The following is a 13647-nucleotide window of genomic DNA, read 5'->3' as shown; positions in this document are numbered from 1 at the left end:
CATGTCTGATTCAAGAATGTCCCGCAACTTGGAGCTCAAGACAATTTGGCGTCGGGTTGAACTGATTCCGCAAAGGCCGTTGACTGAGCCACATTCGAGCAAAGCGAGACAAACGAATGCACAGGGGGGATCATTAGTCAAAATGGGAATGTGGAAATTGTCAAAAGGAGCATAGTGGCGAACTTGGGCTCGATTTACGGCCCATTGCGCGGGTCAAGTGGTACGAATGGGATATGCGTTGTGGCAGCGTAAAATGAATCGGATCGGAATCAGGCCTCTTCCAAATGCGAATAAAAACCCGACTGACATAAATGAAATTTGCTATGCAAATCCTGTTCACCAATCGATGACGTAGACGCACTTGCGTCTTCCCAAACATTTAATTAAACTAATTATAATCATGGGTTTTCGATGTAAAACAAAAGCGAACGCATAGACCAATTATACATGGGCCAAATATGCTACATGTGAGGTGTGTCCATCATTAAGTAACTGCCAATGGCTGCTTGTGGAGTGCCGTGGAGGTCACCTTCATTCATATTGAAGGGGAGGATGAAGCAACCCAGGGCAAATAATCACGAGATAACCTTTAGCATACTATTTGTCTGATCTCTGTTTTAAGATAACCTTTATTTGTCCCACATTGGGGGAAATTTGCAGTCTATTTATTGTTTATTTTCCTGTTGTCACTGCCCAGTAATGAGCCTTTTGGTGTTACTTGAATCCAGCCTTATATTTTGAGAAGGGGTCTTCTAAACTATCATGCACATTAGAATCAGTGGCAGTTCTAGATCAATTTCACTGAGGGGGCCTGGCTGGGGCCAGGGGTTTTGATCGAGGGGCACATTCCACGCAGGGCAAAAAAGACAAAGATTTGAAATCTTATTTGATTTTTTATTTTCATCAAACTTTTAAACCTTTGCAGACATAACATTACAGTGATAAACAGTATAATAATCACAGTAGTACTGAATTAAGTGCTGATAAAAGATTCATATAGGTGCAGATCTTGTGGAAGATACCCCTACTATCACAGCAACTGTATTCTGCGATGTTGGTGATTTCTGGCAAACCGTCCGAAGTGTTTCAAGATTCTCTGCTTTTGACTACCTAGACTCAATGCAAAGTACACCAAGATTACATACATACATACTGTACATACATACATGCTGATTTATTGCTTCATCTATCATCATTCATAGTGGACATGGGGTATGTTTTCCCAAGATTATATGCGGAAAAACTCCGTTCTGCATTGGCGGGGCTTCTTTACATTTGCTGATGTCTGTGGAGAAAGACAAACCGAATAGATGTAAACATAATTTTTGCATGGATACAGCATACACACTAACCTGCTACACTTACCGGTACACTGTTTAGGCACTCAGACCCACATAATTGTCTAAAATGTATTCATGAATGCTATTTATTAATTGCATGAATTAATGTATTTATTCATTTATTGTATTCAGTAAATATAAATTACCGGTAATACATTCTAAAGCCTCACCTGGGACTAACATTGCGAACACACTGAAGCTAGATGTTTTACATGCATCTAATTGTCCCAATTTAAAAAGGCAGTGTCTTATATATTGTTCCTGTTAATAAACTTTAAAAAATAAAAAGGGATATTAAAACACCCACACACACACACACACACACACACACACACACACACACACACACACACACGCACGCACACACACACACACACACACACACACACACACACACACACACTTGAGCAACACTACTGTTGTGGGCTTGCTTGGTTTTGTGTTGTGGTCTTACCTTGACAATATATCATCACTCGTCGTCGTGGTGATCTTGGGACTGCTTCTCTGGGGGCTACTTCTCCTCTTCGCGCTTGTCTTTTTGCAGTGGTGTAGCGCACTAAAAGGTCCGACTAGAATGTTAAACCAGGCACTTTAGTTCCACCTTTGGCGTCGGCGACTGGGCGCTATTGTATAGTCTACGTTCGGAGGGAGGTACACAGGGGGGTCCAGAATCAGTACTACTGGGGTACTGGCCCCTGTTGGCCCCTCCCCAGAACCGCCACTGATTAGAATGTAAAGAGACTTAGCTCAGAGCCTTGGATTATTTTTGTTGCTGTTGGTCTTTGGATTATGGAGAAAAAACAAAAAACAAAGGCAATGTGGAAAAACTGGATGTTGGTGTTTTTCTGACATCCATCCAGTTCTTCAATTAACCTCCAGAGGGTGGTTGAAGGTCTCCAACTTTCTTTCTGTTCAGCGACTATAGCCCCTTTCACGCTGCTTTCAAGCTTTGGATGCTCTCGGTTGCCGTTGAACCGTACTGACATGGTAAAACGGGATGGTTGAAGTCTGCGTGCAAATGTGACACCTGATACCCGTGTCTCACGTCCGACTGCATTCAAAGCAATTGGCATTGTCCTCTGAATAGTTCAGACATAACACCAGATGCTGGATTTTGCAATGAAGAAAAGTCAGATTGAGTCAATATTCTCTCGTAATACATCATAGACTAAAAAGAAGAAGAAAAAAAACATTGATAGCAAATGGGCAGAAAAAAATACAACATAATGCAATTAGGGAAATGACAGAGAAAGAAAAGAGAAAGAGCTCGGAAGTCCCCATGATTACCTGTGTTGCCAGTGTCATTATAGAGTAACTCGAGCAACTGGCACCCATTTAGATGCATTGTTTTCCCAAGCTAGCTGGCTGGGAATTTTTCCCCCCGCCCCCGCCTTACTGATAAGTAAGTGTTGACAAATACTGCATTTTTTTAATGGGTGAAGATGTTGCCATCATCTACGAAACAAAATAACAAACGGGTTTGTCAGACAACGTGAACAGTCGGCTGCGCTCCAGTCAGTTCGATCCGTCATCCGTCGGGTCGCCGACAGCGAGTTGCTCACAAGGTTTATTCGATCATATTCACTCGACATGTTGGCAGGTAATCAGTTAATCATCCATCATTTCTTCCCTCTTCTTTTTCGATATTGCCACATGGTATTAGTAATCTAAAGGATTTATGGTGGAATGTTGCGGTTAATCGGAGTTAAAGGGTTTAAAAAAAAAAAAAAAAAATCATTTATCAGGTTTACACAAGCATATCCGGAAATATTTCTGGAGGCCATCTGACGTATGGACGCTCATTTAGATAATATTAGAGCGCGTCTTATCAAACCGTGTTACCAGCTCAAACAACACAATGCCCATTTATTGACTCCCCCACCGCCACCACCCATCCACCCTTTCCCCTAAATTGCTGCAGATTTACCGGTATGCCACAAATGACTAACTCTAATTTTTGAGCTTGGAAATATTTAGATAAACACGAAAAAAGACAATAAGAGCTTTCGGGACAAATAGGCACATTTGACAAGAGGACGTTTTTCTGTCTGGGCTTGGTCTACTATCCGTGAATGTGGGTGTGCACGCGTGTGCGTCTTGTCAGCTGTTTTCACAGCTGAGTGCAGCGGAGAGGCCTTTCTGCACCTCTTGACAGACGGTTTGTAACAAGTCACGCTATTGTAGTCCTCACCTACAGGGTCTTTTCCAGTTCAAGCAAGTACTTTGCCGTTACTATGACAACCGGTCCACTTTGCACACAATACCTTGAATCATGAGGCAAAGGGAGTGCTGAATTCCTGATTTCGCCCGAGTTTTCTTCTTCATCATCGCTGACGGAAAAGCTCCATTAACCAATCTCGTGTGCACGGTGTTTATTTGATCAAGTTGAAAATGCCAAGCCAGAAAGAGAAAGATGGAAGCAATAAGGGGAAGCTTATTACCGGGAAGTCGCAATGCCGGCAGTCAAAGTTCAGCTACACACAGAGTGGAAGTGTTTTAACTTCATTTGAAAAAACCTACAAACAAACAAAAAAACGTGAGGAAAAAGTTTTAGAAAAACTTTAAAATCCGAACGACTGACATCAATGGCAACAATGCTTGTATGCGCAAAAAAAAACAAAACAAAAAAAGCCTTTTTTTTTGTCCAAAAGGGACAACTATTCTGCAAACTCTCTTTGTTGTGAAGGGCAGGAAAGACAATCTTCACAACGACACAACCGAAAACATTTCGTTGAATTTCCCAACTGATAAATCTTTTCAAAGTTTGTTGCCTTGAAATTGACGGTGTCGTTTTGCACTCGAAAGGAAAAAGACCAGAATCATACAGTCAACAATTTCATGTAAAACTCAAGTGTGTGTAATTTACAAGACATTTTGCTTACAGTGCCAAAGGTTTTGGCCACCTTGGTACTGGAGCTTTGTTGTTTCACTTCACTTTGAAAGCTACAAATTTAAAAAGACAGACCCTGCTAGAAACATTAAGCACATGCACACACACTAGCGCACAAACACACACGCACACACACACACACACCCACACACACACGCACACGCGTGCACACACACACACACACACACACGCACACACACACACACACACACACACACACACACAAATGTATTACAGGTTTCGACCTAACTTTGGAGCATCATTGTGAGGAGGAAGCCATTCAAGTTTAGTGAGGCTGAGGAGAAATTGTTTATTTTCAGTCAATATGGTATTAATAACCTCCTCCCCCCCTCCACCCGCCGCAGCAACAGTAAATAAAACCCATTGATTGCAAGGCCGCAACACCACCAACTAGCCTGGAAAAACAAAAAGCCAAGAGCCTTGGCAGAGGTCTGCATTCTACATCATGACATTCTCGTGGTCAATTGCAAAAAAACAAACAATCTAATGCGACCTAACACGTTTGCATTTTACTGTATGGGGATTAAAAACTTAAAAGCAGTTTTTCTCGCAAGCCATATTTGTCAAACTATTTATGAAAGTCAAATAAATATTAAAAATGCACCGTTGAAGACAGACTTTGGTCGTTTCAGTTGCGGTGACACAGCTAGGGTGTGTCTACCTGCCCCTTTTTCAGATGATTTTATGCCATTTTGGGGCAAGAGAGGGGAAAAGTAAGGTTGAAATATCACGTTTCTAAACTTGCACAGTAATAACTTGGACGCAATAACGCAATGTAGTGAATACAAAAGAAGGTTCAACAGCAACAACAAAACAAATTGATCGGATCCTGTTGATCCTTTACTCATTCCATTCATTAAATGGCTTCGCATTTGGGATAGTGTCGGTAAACACCGATTTCACGTTCTGTTTTGACAAACCGGTGAAAGTAAATACACAGCCATATACTCACACAGCAGCAAGCGCCACTCCGATTGTTTCCACATCTACAAACACGGTAGAGAAGTGTCATTGTATCATTGTATGATATAAATAAATGGTTTATTTACGTTTGAGTTAATGGCTTCTAAAAGTGCTTATCTAAACATTTTCAACACAACGCCTCCGTGAACACCTAACTGCACAGCGCCCCCTGCTGGATCCATGTCCTCTGGTTGACTTGTTTATTCATTCATTTGTATCTGACAGAGATCGAATGGTTATTAAATACATGTAACGAACAGAATGAAGTTACCTTCATTCAAAACGTTTTCACATTTAGAGATAAAAATGTCAATTTGTCAAACTTGGTGCATTCAAGAGTTGGAAATGCCAAGAGGACAGAGGAGCCTATCCTAAATGACTTGGGGCAAAAGTCAAAAAATGAGAGAGAGAGAGAGAGAGAGAGAGAGAGAGAACCATTGCCACTCACATATACGCTGACACTGAATGGCAACTTTCCGAACATTTACACTGTAGCTTGTCAGAGATGCAAAATAATCATCGCAGTACTTTGCTTATACTGTACAAATATTTAGTCGCGATACAGCGGTTGCCTATTCAAATTGGTGTAAACATAATACGAAGTACTTCCATATGTCAATCAAGTTTTCAGAATCTATTACACCATCTCTGCACTGTATTTTTTTTAAGTTGGGTGAACTCAAAATTTTAAGTTGATGAATTCAATGAAATGTTTAAATTCTTACTGTTGTGAGAATTGTGTTTCACAACAAAGAAATAAGACTTTACAGAACGATTGCTCCTTTTACAGCACTTAAAAATAAACAACTTGCTAGCATTGTTGCGCAAACCGACATTGTTGCCAGAAATGTCATTGTAGATTTTTACGTTTTTAAATTACTGTTTTGTCCCCCTCTCCCTCCCAAAAAACAAGTTGTGTTTTGACAATGTGCCCTTATGAGGGGTGTATTTTGTCAAATATTCTAGAAATGTTGTTTCAAATTTAAATGATTCCAGTCCAGACAATCCAGACGATGAAGCAAAACACGACTAAAACTAAAGACAAGTGTGAGTACACTTTCACGAAGCGTAGCACACAAGTGTGCAATTCATACGGTCAGAACTGCGTAGCTTATGACTAATCTCCATTATCACACAGCACATGAGCATTCCATGGCCAGATACACTGAAATGACGATCGCACTGACGTTCTGCAAAGCGTTTAATCCGGCAGCGGGGTGTTTCCCCGTCGTATCAGTCTGCGCGTGTGTTGTTCTAACCGAGGTTGTTTAAACCTGTACGCCGTAGTTAAAATACATTCCCTCGCAGCAGACTTCATATAAAAGCAGGACAGAGCACTCTAAAGCTCCTGTAATGGAAGGTCAATATTGGTATGCAGTTTTCATTTTCACGCTCGACATGGTGCACTTCAGGCCGAGCGCCGCATTACGGCCTGCGGTCGCTTAACGCGAGGAGTTCTTGAATTTGGAACACAAAAGGAGGTGGAGTCTTGTACATATGTCGTCGTCGCTTCTCACATCTCGCGTTTGCATTAAAATTGATATTTTTCTATTTTGACCTACAACTCTCGATAATCAACGATCTTTGAGATATTTTGGATATTTGGTTGATGGAGAAAAGTGCGCAGTAAAAAGAAAAATAATTATGCGGCAAAAACAGTCACCCTAGAAGAATATATATACAGTATATATATTATATATATATATATTTTTTTTTTTTTTACAGAAGTCATTTGAGAACTATTTTCTTTTTTTGAAAAAAAAAAAAGAAAAATAGTTAATGTGTTGATAGAAAATAAACTGCTCAGAATAAGATTTTTTTTAGGATATTGCATCATATTTAAATCTAAAGTTTTTAGCAATTTGTGAAGAAAAGAAAATGCAAAATTGGACACAAGTGATGATTAAAAAAAAAAAAAAAGGAATCAAATGAACTTGTACAACCCCCCCCAAAAATTGTCAATTTCATAATACCAATTTATTTTCTTGAAAAAGTATGCTCGTTTTCAATGTGGGCTAAATTCTCCTCTGTACAACCCAACAAAGTTTCCAGAAATATCATCTCGGGGTGGCATGCTGACATTAGTTGAGGGAAGGATACTGCGCGCTTTTCCAGATCCCGTAACCCCTTTGCCTTTTTCCTGGCGCCACCAACCAATGGCATAGTATCGGCCGCTCCTGAGCCATTTACCTCTCCAAACATCAGCTAGCTTAAAACGCGATGAGAACACAAGACACCATCTGCTAAACATAATCACCCACCTTGGTTAGAACAAATCTGTCCGAGCAAGGCGCGAACCACCAATGACATGCGTCTTATTGTCTTGAGTAGGAACATTAAAAAAAAAAAAAATCTATTTGAGTGACAATCCACACAGTTCAACAAAATCTCTCAAAATGTCTCGCCAGCTTGTGTGTGTGTGTGTGTGTGTGTGTGTGTGTGTGTGTTTACAGCTCAGCATGGAGGCCTGAGAGAATCTCCCGGGTCCTTGTGTTTATTCTGCTGGGTTCCTGCATGGCTGCGCGCGGGACACTGCAAGTCAATTCAATGTAAACAACGGGAAAAGGGGATGTGATCCAAAGGCATTATCGGTACGGCTTCCATTAGGGATAACTCAGGCAAATGTCCCCAATGGACTCCGCCCGCTCTGAAAGCATTAAAATCGAGAAGAAATGCGGCGAATGTCCTTGGAGCCATATTTGGAGTAAAAGTGACTCTTAACTCGGCCGTCTCTCCAGAGCAATTACACTAAGTTGTGTGTTTATGTTGGCTAATAGGCCCCTTGATGTTGCTGAAGCGGTGACCAACGGCCACGTTGGCTTCCCGTGGAGGGCAGATCCAGTAGTATCGTATCAAGGGGACCTCGCCGAACTATCAAAGCACAATCTCCTTTGGGATAACCTCTTATCACAACATGGACCCTGACTCTGCCTGCCAGCTGCTCCTGGGTGGTCTGGAGGCGCAGCAACGCAGTAACGCGGCCTGGCTGTGCTCAGGAAAACGGGGGAAATACAGTGCAAAGGCCTCATTTCACACAGATTGGATTGATAAAGCCAGACCTAGCTTCTCAAAAGGAGGTAAATTCCTGTTTTGGAGCAAGACATGTGAAAACCCAACATGAAATGGCACTAAAAGGGTTTTCGGAGGTTTTCATTGCAGCTTGTTGAATTCGCGGTCAACACGTCTGACTGAAAGTGTGAGGGCGCTGGGTTTGAATCTTGGCTCCTTGGCTTTTTTTTTTTTTTTTAACTGTCATTCTGTACTCCTCCCTCACTCCAAAAACATGCACGTTAGAGCAGCCGCACAGCAAATGATACTGCCGAATGGGACAATCAAAAAGAAAAAAAGTACACTCTGCAACTTGCATCTGTACACCAAGCAATTGACCCTTGCACACAACAGCGATGCGACCCCTGGTGTTCTTATTAGGAAACGCTTTGAGAAACCACACATGCTGTACTACCATGTTTTTTTTTTCTTTAATCTAAATCCCAATCATGGCACAATTGAAAAAAAAAACAAAAAACGGATTATCAGGGCTGCTGTCAGGCAAGAAAAAAAAGTGGAAATTCAAAAAGCAAATGGAAATGATGGCACTATTCACTGACTACAACCATGCATTTAGGTAACAGACTGCCTCCGCTTCACTTTTTAGAATGTTATTTTTGTATAAGTCGTAAAAAAAAATGTACATGTACTGTATTGGTATGACTTCACGGCAGCAAGCTGTATCTCACATCATACCCAAAAACATGTTTTGTTGTGAAGGCTCATGTGATACGACATGACATTTGACAATTACTCACTAGATCTGCATTCACCTGCAATCCCACCTGCAATTTAAATTTAGAGTTTTAGCAAAACAAGTGGCTAACACGAATGACAACTCAATTCCAGAAACTTGCAGACTTCAGTTGTATTTGGTCGCTTCTCTCAGCGAGCACTTTAAAGGGCACGAGATGTAAAGTGTCATGTGAAAATGAGGAAGAGTGCATGGTGTAACCCCAAAAGTCTTTTGAAATGAATGGATTATCGGCGTATGATTATAGTGTTTCTGATTCACCCGAGTTTGAAGTACAGTAAGACACTATTCATCGATACCTGAGCCCTGAGTAACTGTGATGTCATTTTCAGTCGACAGCAAGTGGCCAAGTGTTTGACCCCGGAACAGATGGTTTCTATCTCCCACAGCAAAAACTGTTTCCAAATCTGAACAAATTGGGGTCATCGAGCAAGCGCGTTCAACCTCCAGCGTATGCTGACGACTTAACATCCTCGCACTCAATGCTGCGAGTGCTGAATGTGCTTTCCTTTCCATTGTCGCCCCCCACCCCCCGTCTTGCCACATGTCCCTGACCCGGACCCTTTTAGAGAAAATGGACAGAAATGGGCGCGGGGGTGTGGTCTGTCCTCGTCTAGCACGTTTCCTGCCTTCCACACCAACTCTAATTGGAAATACGGGTGGCCGTGTTTATTTGCATGGTTGAAATGCGGCGAGGTTGTATTTATATTTTCATGGCGCGTTCTCAGCAGTGCCGCATTACATGGCGTTCCCTTGAGATCACTGTGGGAGAGGGAGAGGAGCCCCGTTGGTTGAATGAGTCGAAGGGAAGTATGAGGTCTTATTTCCTCCACTTCGTTCCTAATGTTAAACAATTGTCTTGAAAACCATAAACACCGTAATGAGCCACATTTTAAGCTACTCAAATATGCGTTAAACGACCGTGGAAATACAGCAACAGTAACTGATTAAAAATTAATAGCACAACTTGAACCTTGTGCTGTCGCCGGACACAAATCAAGGCGCAAATGGTTGTGTTCAGTGTTTGTATGTCACAGACTTGACAACATCCGGGCCGCGGGCCACATCTGGCCCATCCAGTCTTTGTCAGTATTCAAAATAAAATGTAAAATATGTGGTGCTTTTATTTTGAAAGCAGCGCCTTTATTTTTCTGCGCAGGCATGTTGACGGTTCAAAAGATGTAACTTCTATATGCAGTGTTGTCAATGTTGAAGCTTTTTGGCTAGTTAGTGACTTTTAAAGCACATTATAAATTGCAGAGGGGGAAAAAAAGTGATGTTAGTATGTGTATGCCTGAATATCATCATCCGCATAGCAGAATTGCCTCTCATTTTTCAATAGTTTTGGAAGTCGAGAAAAAACTTCCAAAACAGCAGATTTTTTTTAATTGGGTATTTTTCCTATCACTTACTTTTTCACCCATCTGGTTCAACTTTTTGTTACATCAATAAAAAGAATACCAAAACGTGTTCTAAAAATTGTGGGGTTTTTTTGTCTTCCAAAAATACTGAAAAATGACAGGCAATGTGGCCAATGACATAATTTTAATGACTCCTTGCAGTGTTTGAAACGTGTATTTTATAATTACAACCATATGACTACACAATTAGCAGCTTGTTAAAACAAGTAAATTTAATGTGTTATAGCACAGGAGTCAAAGTCAAGGCCCGGGGGCCAGATCTGGCCCACCACATCATTTAATCTGGCCCGCGAAAGCAAATCAAGCATATCAAGTTCCATGATGCTTGCTAAAGTCTGAACCAAAATTTCAAATTTTCATCTATAATGTAATAATTACAATGTTTAAACAATCCATTATTCTTGACTTCTGATGTCAAAATTAGTTCGCCATCTATTTGTTGCTCTCTGTGTGTGTAATATGTGGAGGCGGTTAAACATTTATATGGTTTCACAAAATTGACAGTCATAACGGCCCTCCAAGGCAAACCGTAACTACAATGTGGCCCGCGACAAAAATTAGTTTGACACCCCTGCTTTATAGAAATAATCAATATGGAACATGGATGAGATTAGCATATCGCATATTGCAATTCCAGTTTTTCATGTTTTGGAATATTTTCCCACCACTGGTTTAATTTACCACAAAAGTCATTCCCCACAATAAAAAAAAAATAAAATAAAAAAATGACAGAAACAATTATTTTCAACCACAATTCAGTGACCAGATAAGTTGACAGTTCGCCTAGCTTCTTGCAAGTCTCTTGTTCTTTGTATTTCCTGGCAGAGAGGAAACTCTGTGGCACCTTGCTGCCAGTCAGTTTTGCATGGTACTATGACAGATGTCACGCGTGGCTTGCTGTGTTTAAGAGCAGTAAGAACACAAATGTCAATTTTCTCCTCGTCCCCAGTGGCGTCTCTCACATTTTAAACATTGGATCGGCTGTTGAAAATCATGCGCGTATCAGTGTTGTTTCTCTCTCAATGTGAAGTACGAGGCCAACTTTAACAAAAGCGCATAGGGCCAATTTATTGAACTGAGCTTGGCAGACAATTGTATATTTTGCAAGATTTTAGACCAAATTAGAGACGGGGAACATGACACAGCCCGAAAAAAAAAAAAAAATCCCAAAAAAAGAAAACTATCACGTTCTGTTTTTGTGCGGAGCTTTCCCTGAACAAAATGTACGAAAGAATGAATTCTTGGCCGTGTATAATACTGTACCACTTAGCAAGATCAATATAACTATTGCTTTTAGTGAGGCTTGACTTTCAGAGAGAACAAACCAACCCCTAAAGACCCTCTCGCGTGAAGGTCTCATTGGTCCCATAAGTATACACAGATAAAACCGATCTTAAGATGAGCCGTGTCGGGGCGATGGCGCGGAGTGTTTATCCATTTCCACTGAAACCCAGTGAGTGCCGGAAGGCCGGGCTTTCTCGTCAAGCTGTGGCCACAGAGATCCCGGGGCCTGACTCTGGATAAAGTAAACACACACACACGAATGCACTCATGGAAGGGGCTCTCCCCGTCCTCCCCTTAGCCTGTCAGCTGGAGACCACACACTCAGACCACACAGAGTCTGAGAACAGGCCCAGTCAGTCTCACGCAACATGGCGGCGGAGCTGTCACTCGGCGTCTCTTTCGTCACGCCGGGGCACTGATCACATGACGCGCCAAACAAAGTCTGTCTGTTGTCCGGGAAAAAAATCTGGATTTGGAGGGAGACCTTCCACACGTGAAGTAAAATCTGCTTTTACGCTATATTAATTAATACATAAATTAAAAGTAAATCACTGAAAAAAAAATATTTTTGAAACCAGCATGTCTGTTATCGGTGATGGGATACAGAACTTTAGGAGTGATTCATCATTTGATGATTGAAGTCTGAGTCCTGAGCATTGGGGTTCTTTTCACCCACCGGCTCGACACTCACTTGAAGCATAGCGGTCCCTGCTGGTCATTTATTTTACTGCAGTAACCTGAGCAGGTCATGACAAAAACAATGAAAATAACCCTCGCCTTCCATGTGACATTTTATAGGACTCCAGGAGCTCGTCATGGACGCTTAGCTTAAGATTGGTTGAAATATTGGAGTTGGAAAAAGGCAAACAGGGATTGAATGGACTTCTCTGGTGCAATTGCTTACGTATGATCAAAAGGAATGATCGAAAAATCTACTAAAAAAATGAAAGCATGCCTTGTTTTCTTTAATACAGATGATTTTCCCATATTCATTTTTTTCTTGGCAAACGACCACTTGACTATCATGAGATTGGGACTATTCTCAACAGAGTATTTTTTTTCCCCTAATTTAAAGTGTGGAACCTATTACTCTATGTTTTGCAAATGAATGGGCATTAATTTAAAAAAAAAAAACAGTAAAATGGTAGAGCGCATTCAGACGGCAATAACTTTCTGTGCACTTTTTTATTTTTGTTTTGTTATTCTACTCAGCAATGGTTTGTACTAACAATGTAGCAAAGTACCTGACAGTACTTGGTGGGGTGCCGGAGGGGTCAAGACAATTTCAGCCAATTCCAAATTTTAAAAATTGACTTAAAAACAAAATAAACAAGCAAAGTACCTGACAGTACTTGGTGGGGTGCCGGAGAGGTCAAGACAATTTCAGCCAATTCCAAAGTTTAAAAATTGACTTAAAAACCAAAAATGACACAAAAAGAACTACTCAATTCTAGCAATCCAAATAAAATTCATTTTAGTATGAAAACCTGCATTCCAGTCTCCATCATACAAACATGCATTGTTATTAATCAACATTCAACTATTTATATTCGGGCAGCAAAGGAGGCCTGAGTGACGCGCGGTGTCGGCGCGTGACAGAAGGTACATAAAGCGGCAAATGAGGTCAACGGCCCCCCGAACCGCAGGGTCAACAAGCAGGATCAGAGGCGGCGAGGGTTAAGTAAAACTGTCATCAAATTGCGGCTGGGGGGGCTCGGTAAAACTCGACCCGAAAAACATGCTTAGGTCACAGGCCTTGAGTCTGGTGTAGGGTTATTACCACAGGTATGTAAAAAGTAAGCACAAGCGGTCCAGTTGAACACTTTTTTTTTTAACACATTAAATGGTGAATGCACAAAGTAACATACACTGCCAAGGTTAGCACAACCTTTTTTTTTTCAAAAAATATCAATACTTCCAACATGA

The 13647-nt window shown here is 41.1% G+C and overlaps 1 long non-coding RNA gene across 1 annotated transcript; it reads right to left on the bottom strand.

Annotated features, from left to right (window-relative positions):
• Window positions 1-1222: 1222 nt before the first annotated feature.
• Window positions 1223-2556, bottom strand: LOC109521185 (uncharacterized). Its single transcript, XR_002169306.1, has 2 exons — window positions 1795-2556; window positions 1223-1285 (listed from the first exon to the last, which is right to left on the bottom strand). It is a non-coding gene; the product is annotated as an uncharacterized LOC109521185 (long non-coding RNA).
• Between the last annotated feature and the right edge of the window lie 11091 nt (window positions 2557-13647).

The sequence above is a fragment of the Hippocampus comes genome, unplaced genomic scaffold (assembly GCF_001891065.2).
Source record: "Hippocampus comes isolate QL1 unplaced genomic scaffold, H_comes_QL1_v1.1 scaffold85, whole genome shotgun sequence".
NCBI classification, from domain to species: Eukaryota; Metazoa; Chordata; class Actinopteri; order Syngnathiformes; family Syngnathidae; genus Hippocampus; species Hippocampus comes.
The sequence above is the reverse complement of the archived record's forward strand: the minus strand, read 5'-3'. Positions and strand labels throughout refer to the sequence as shown.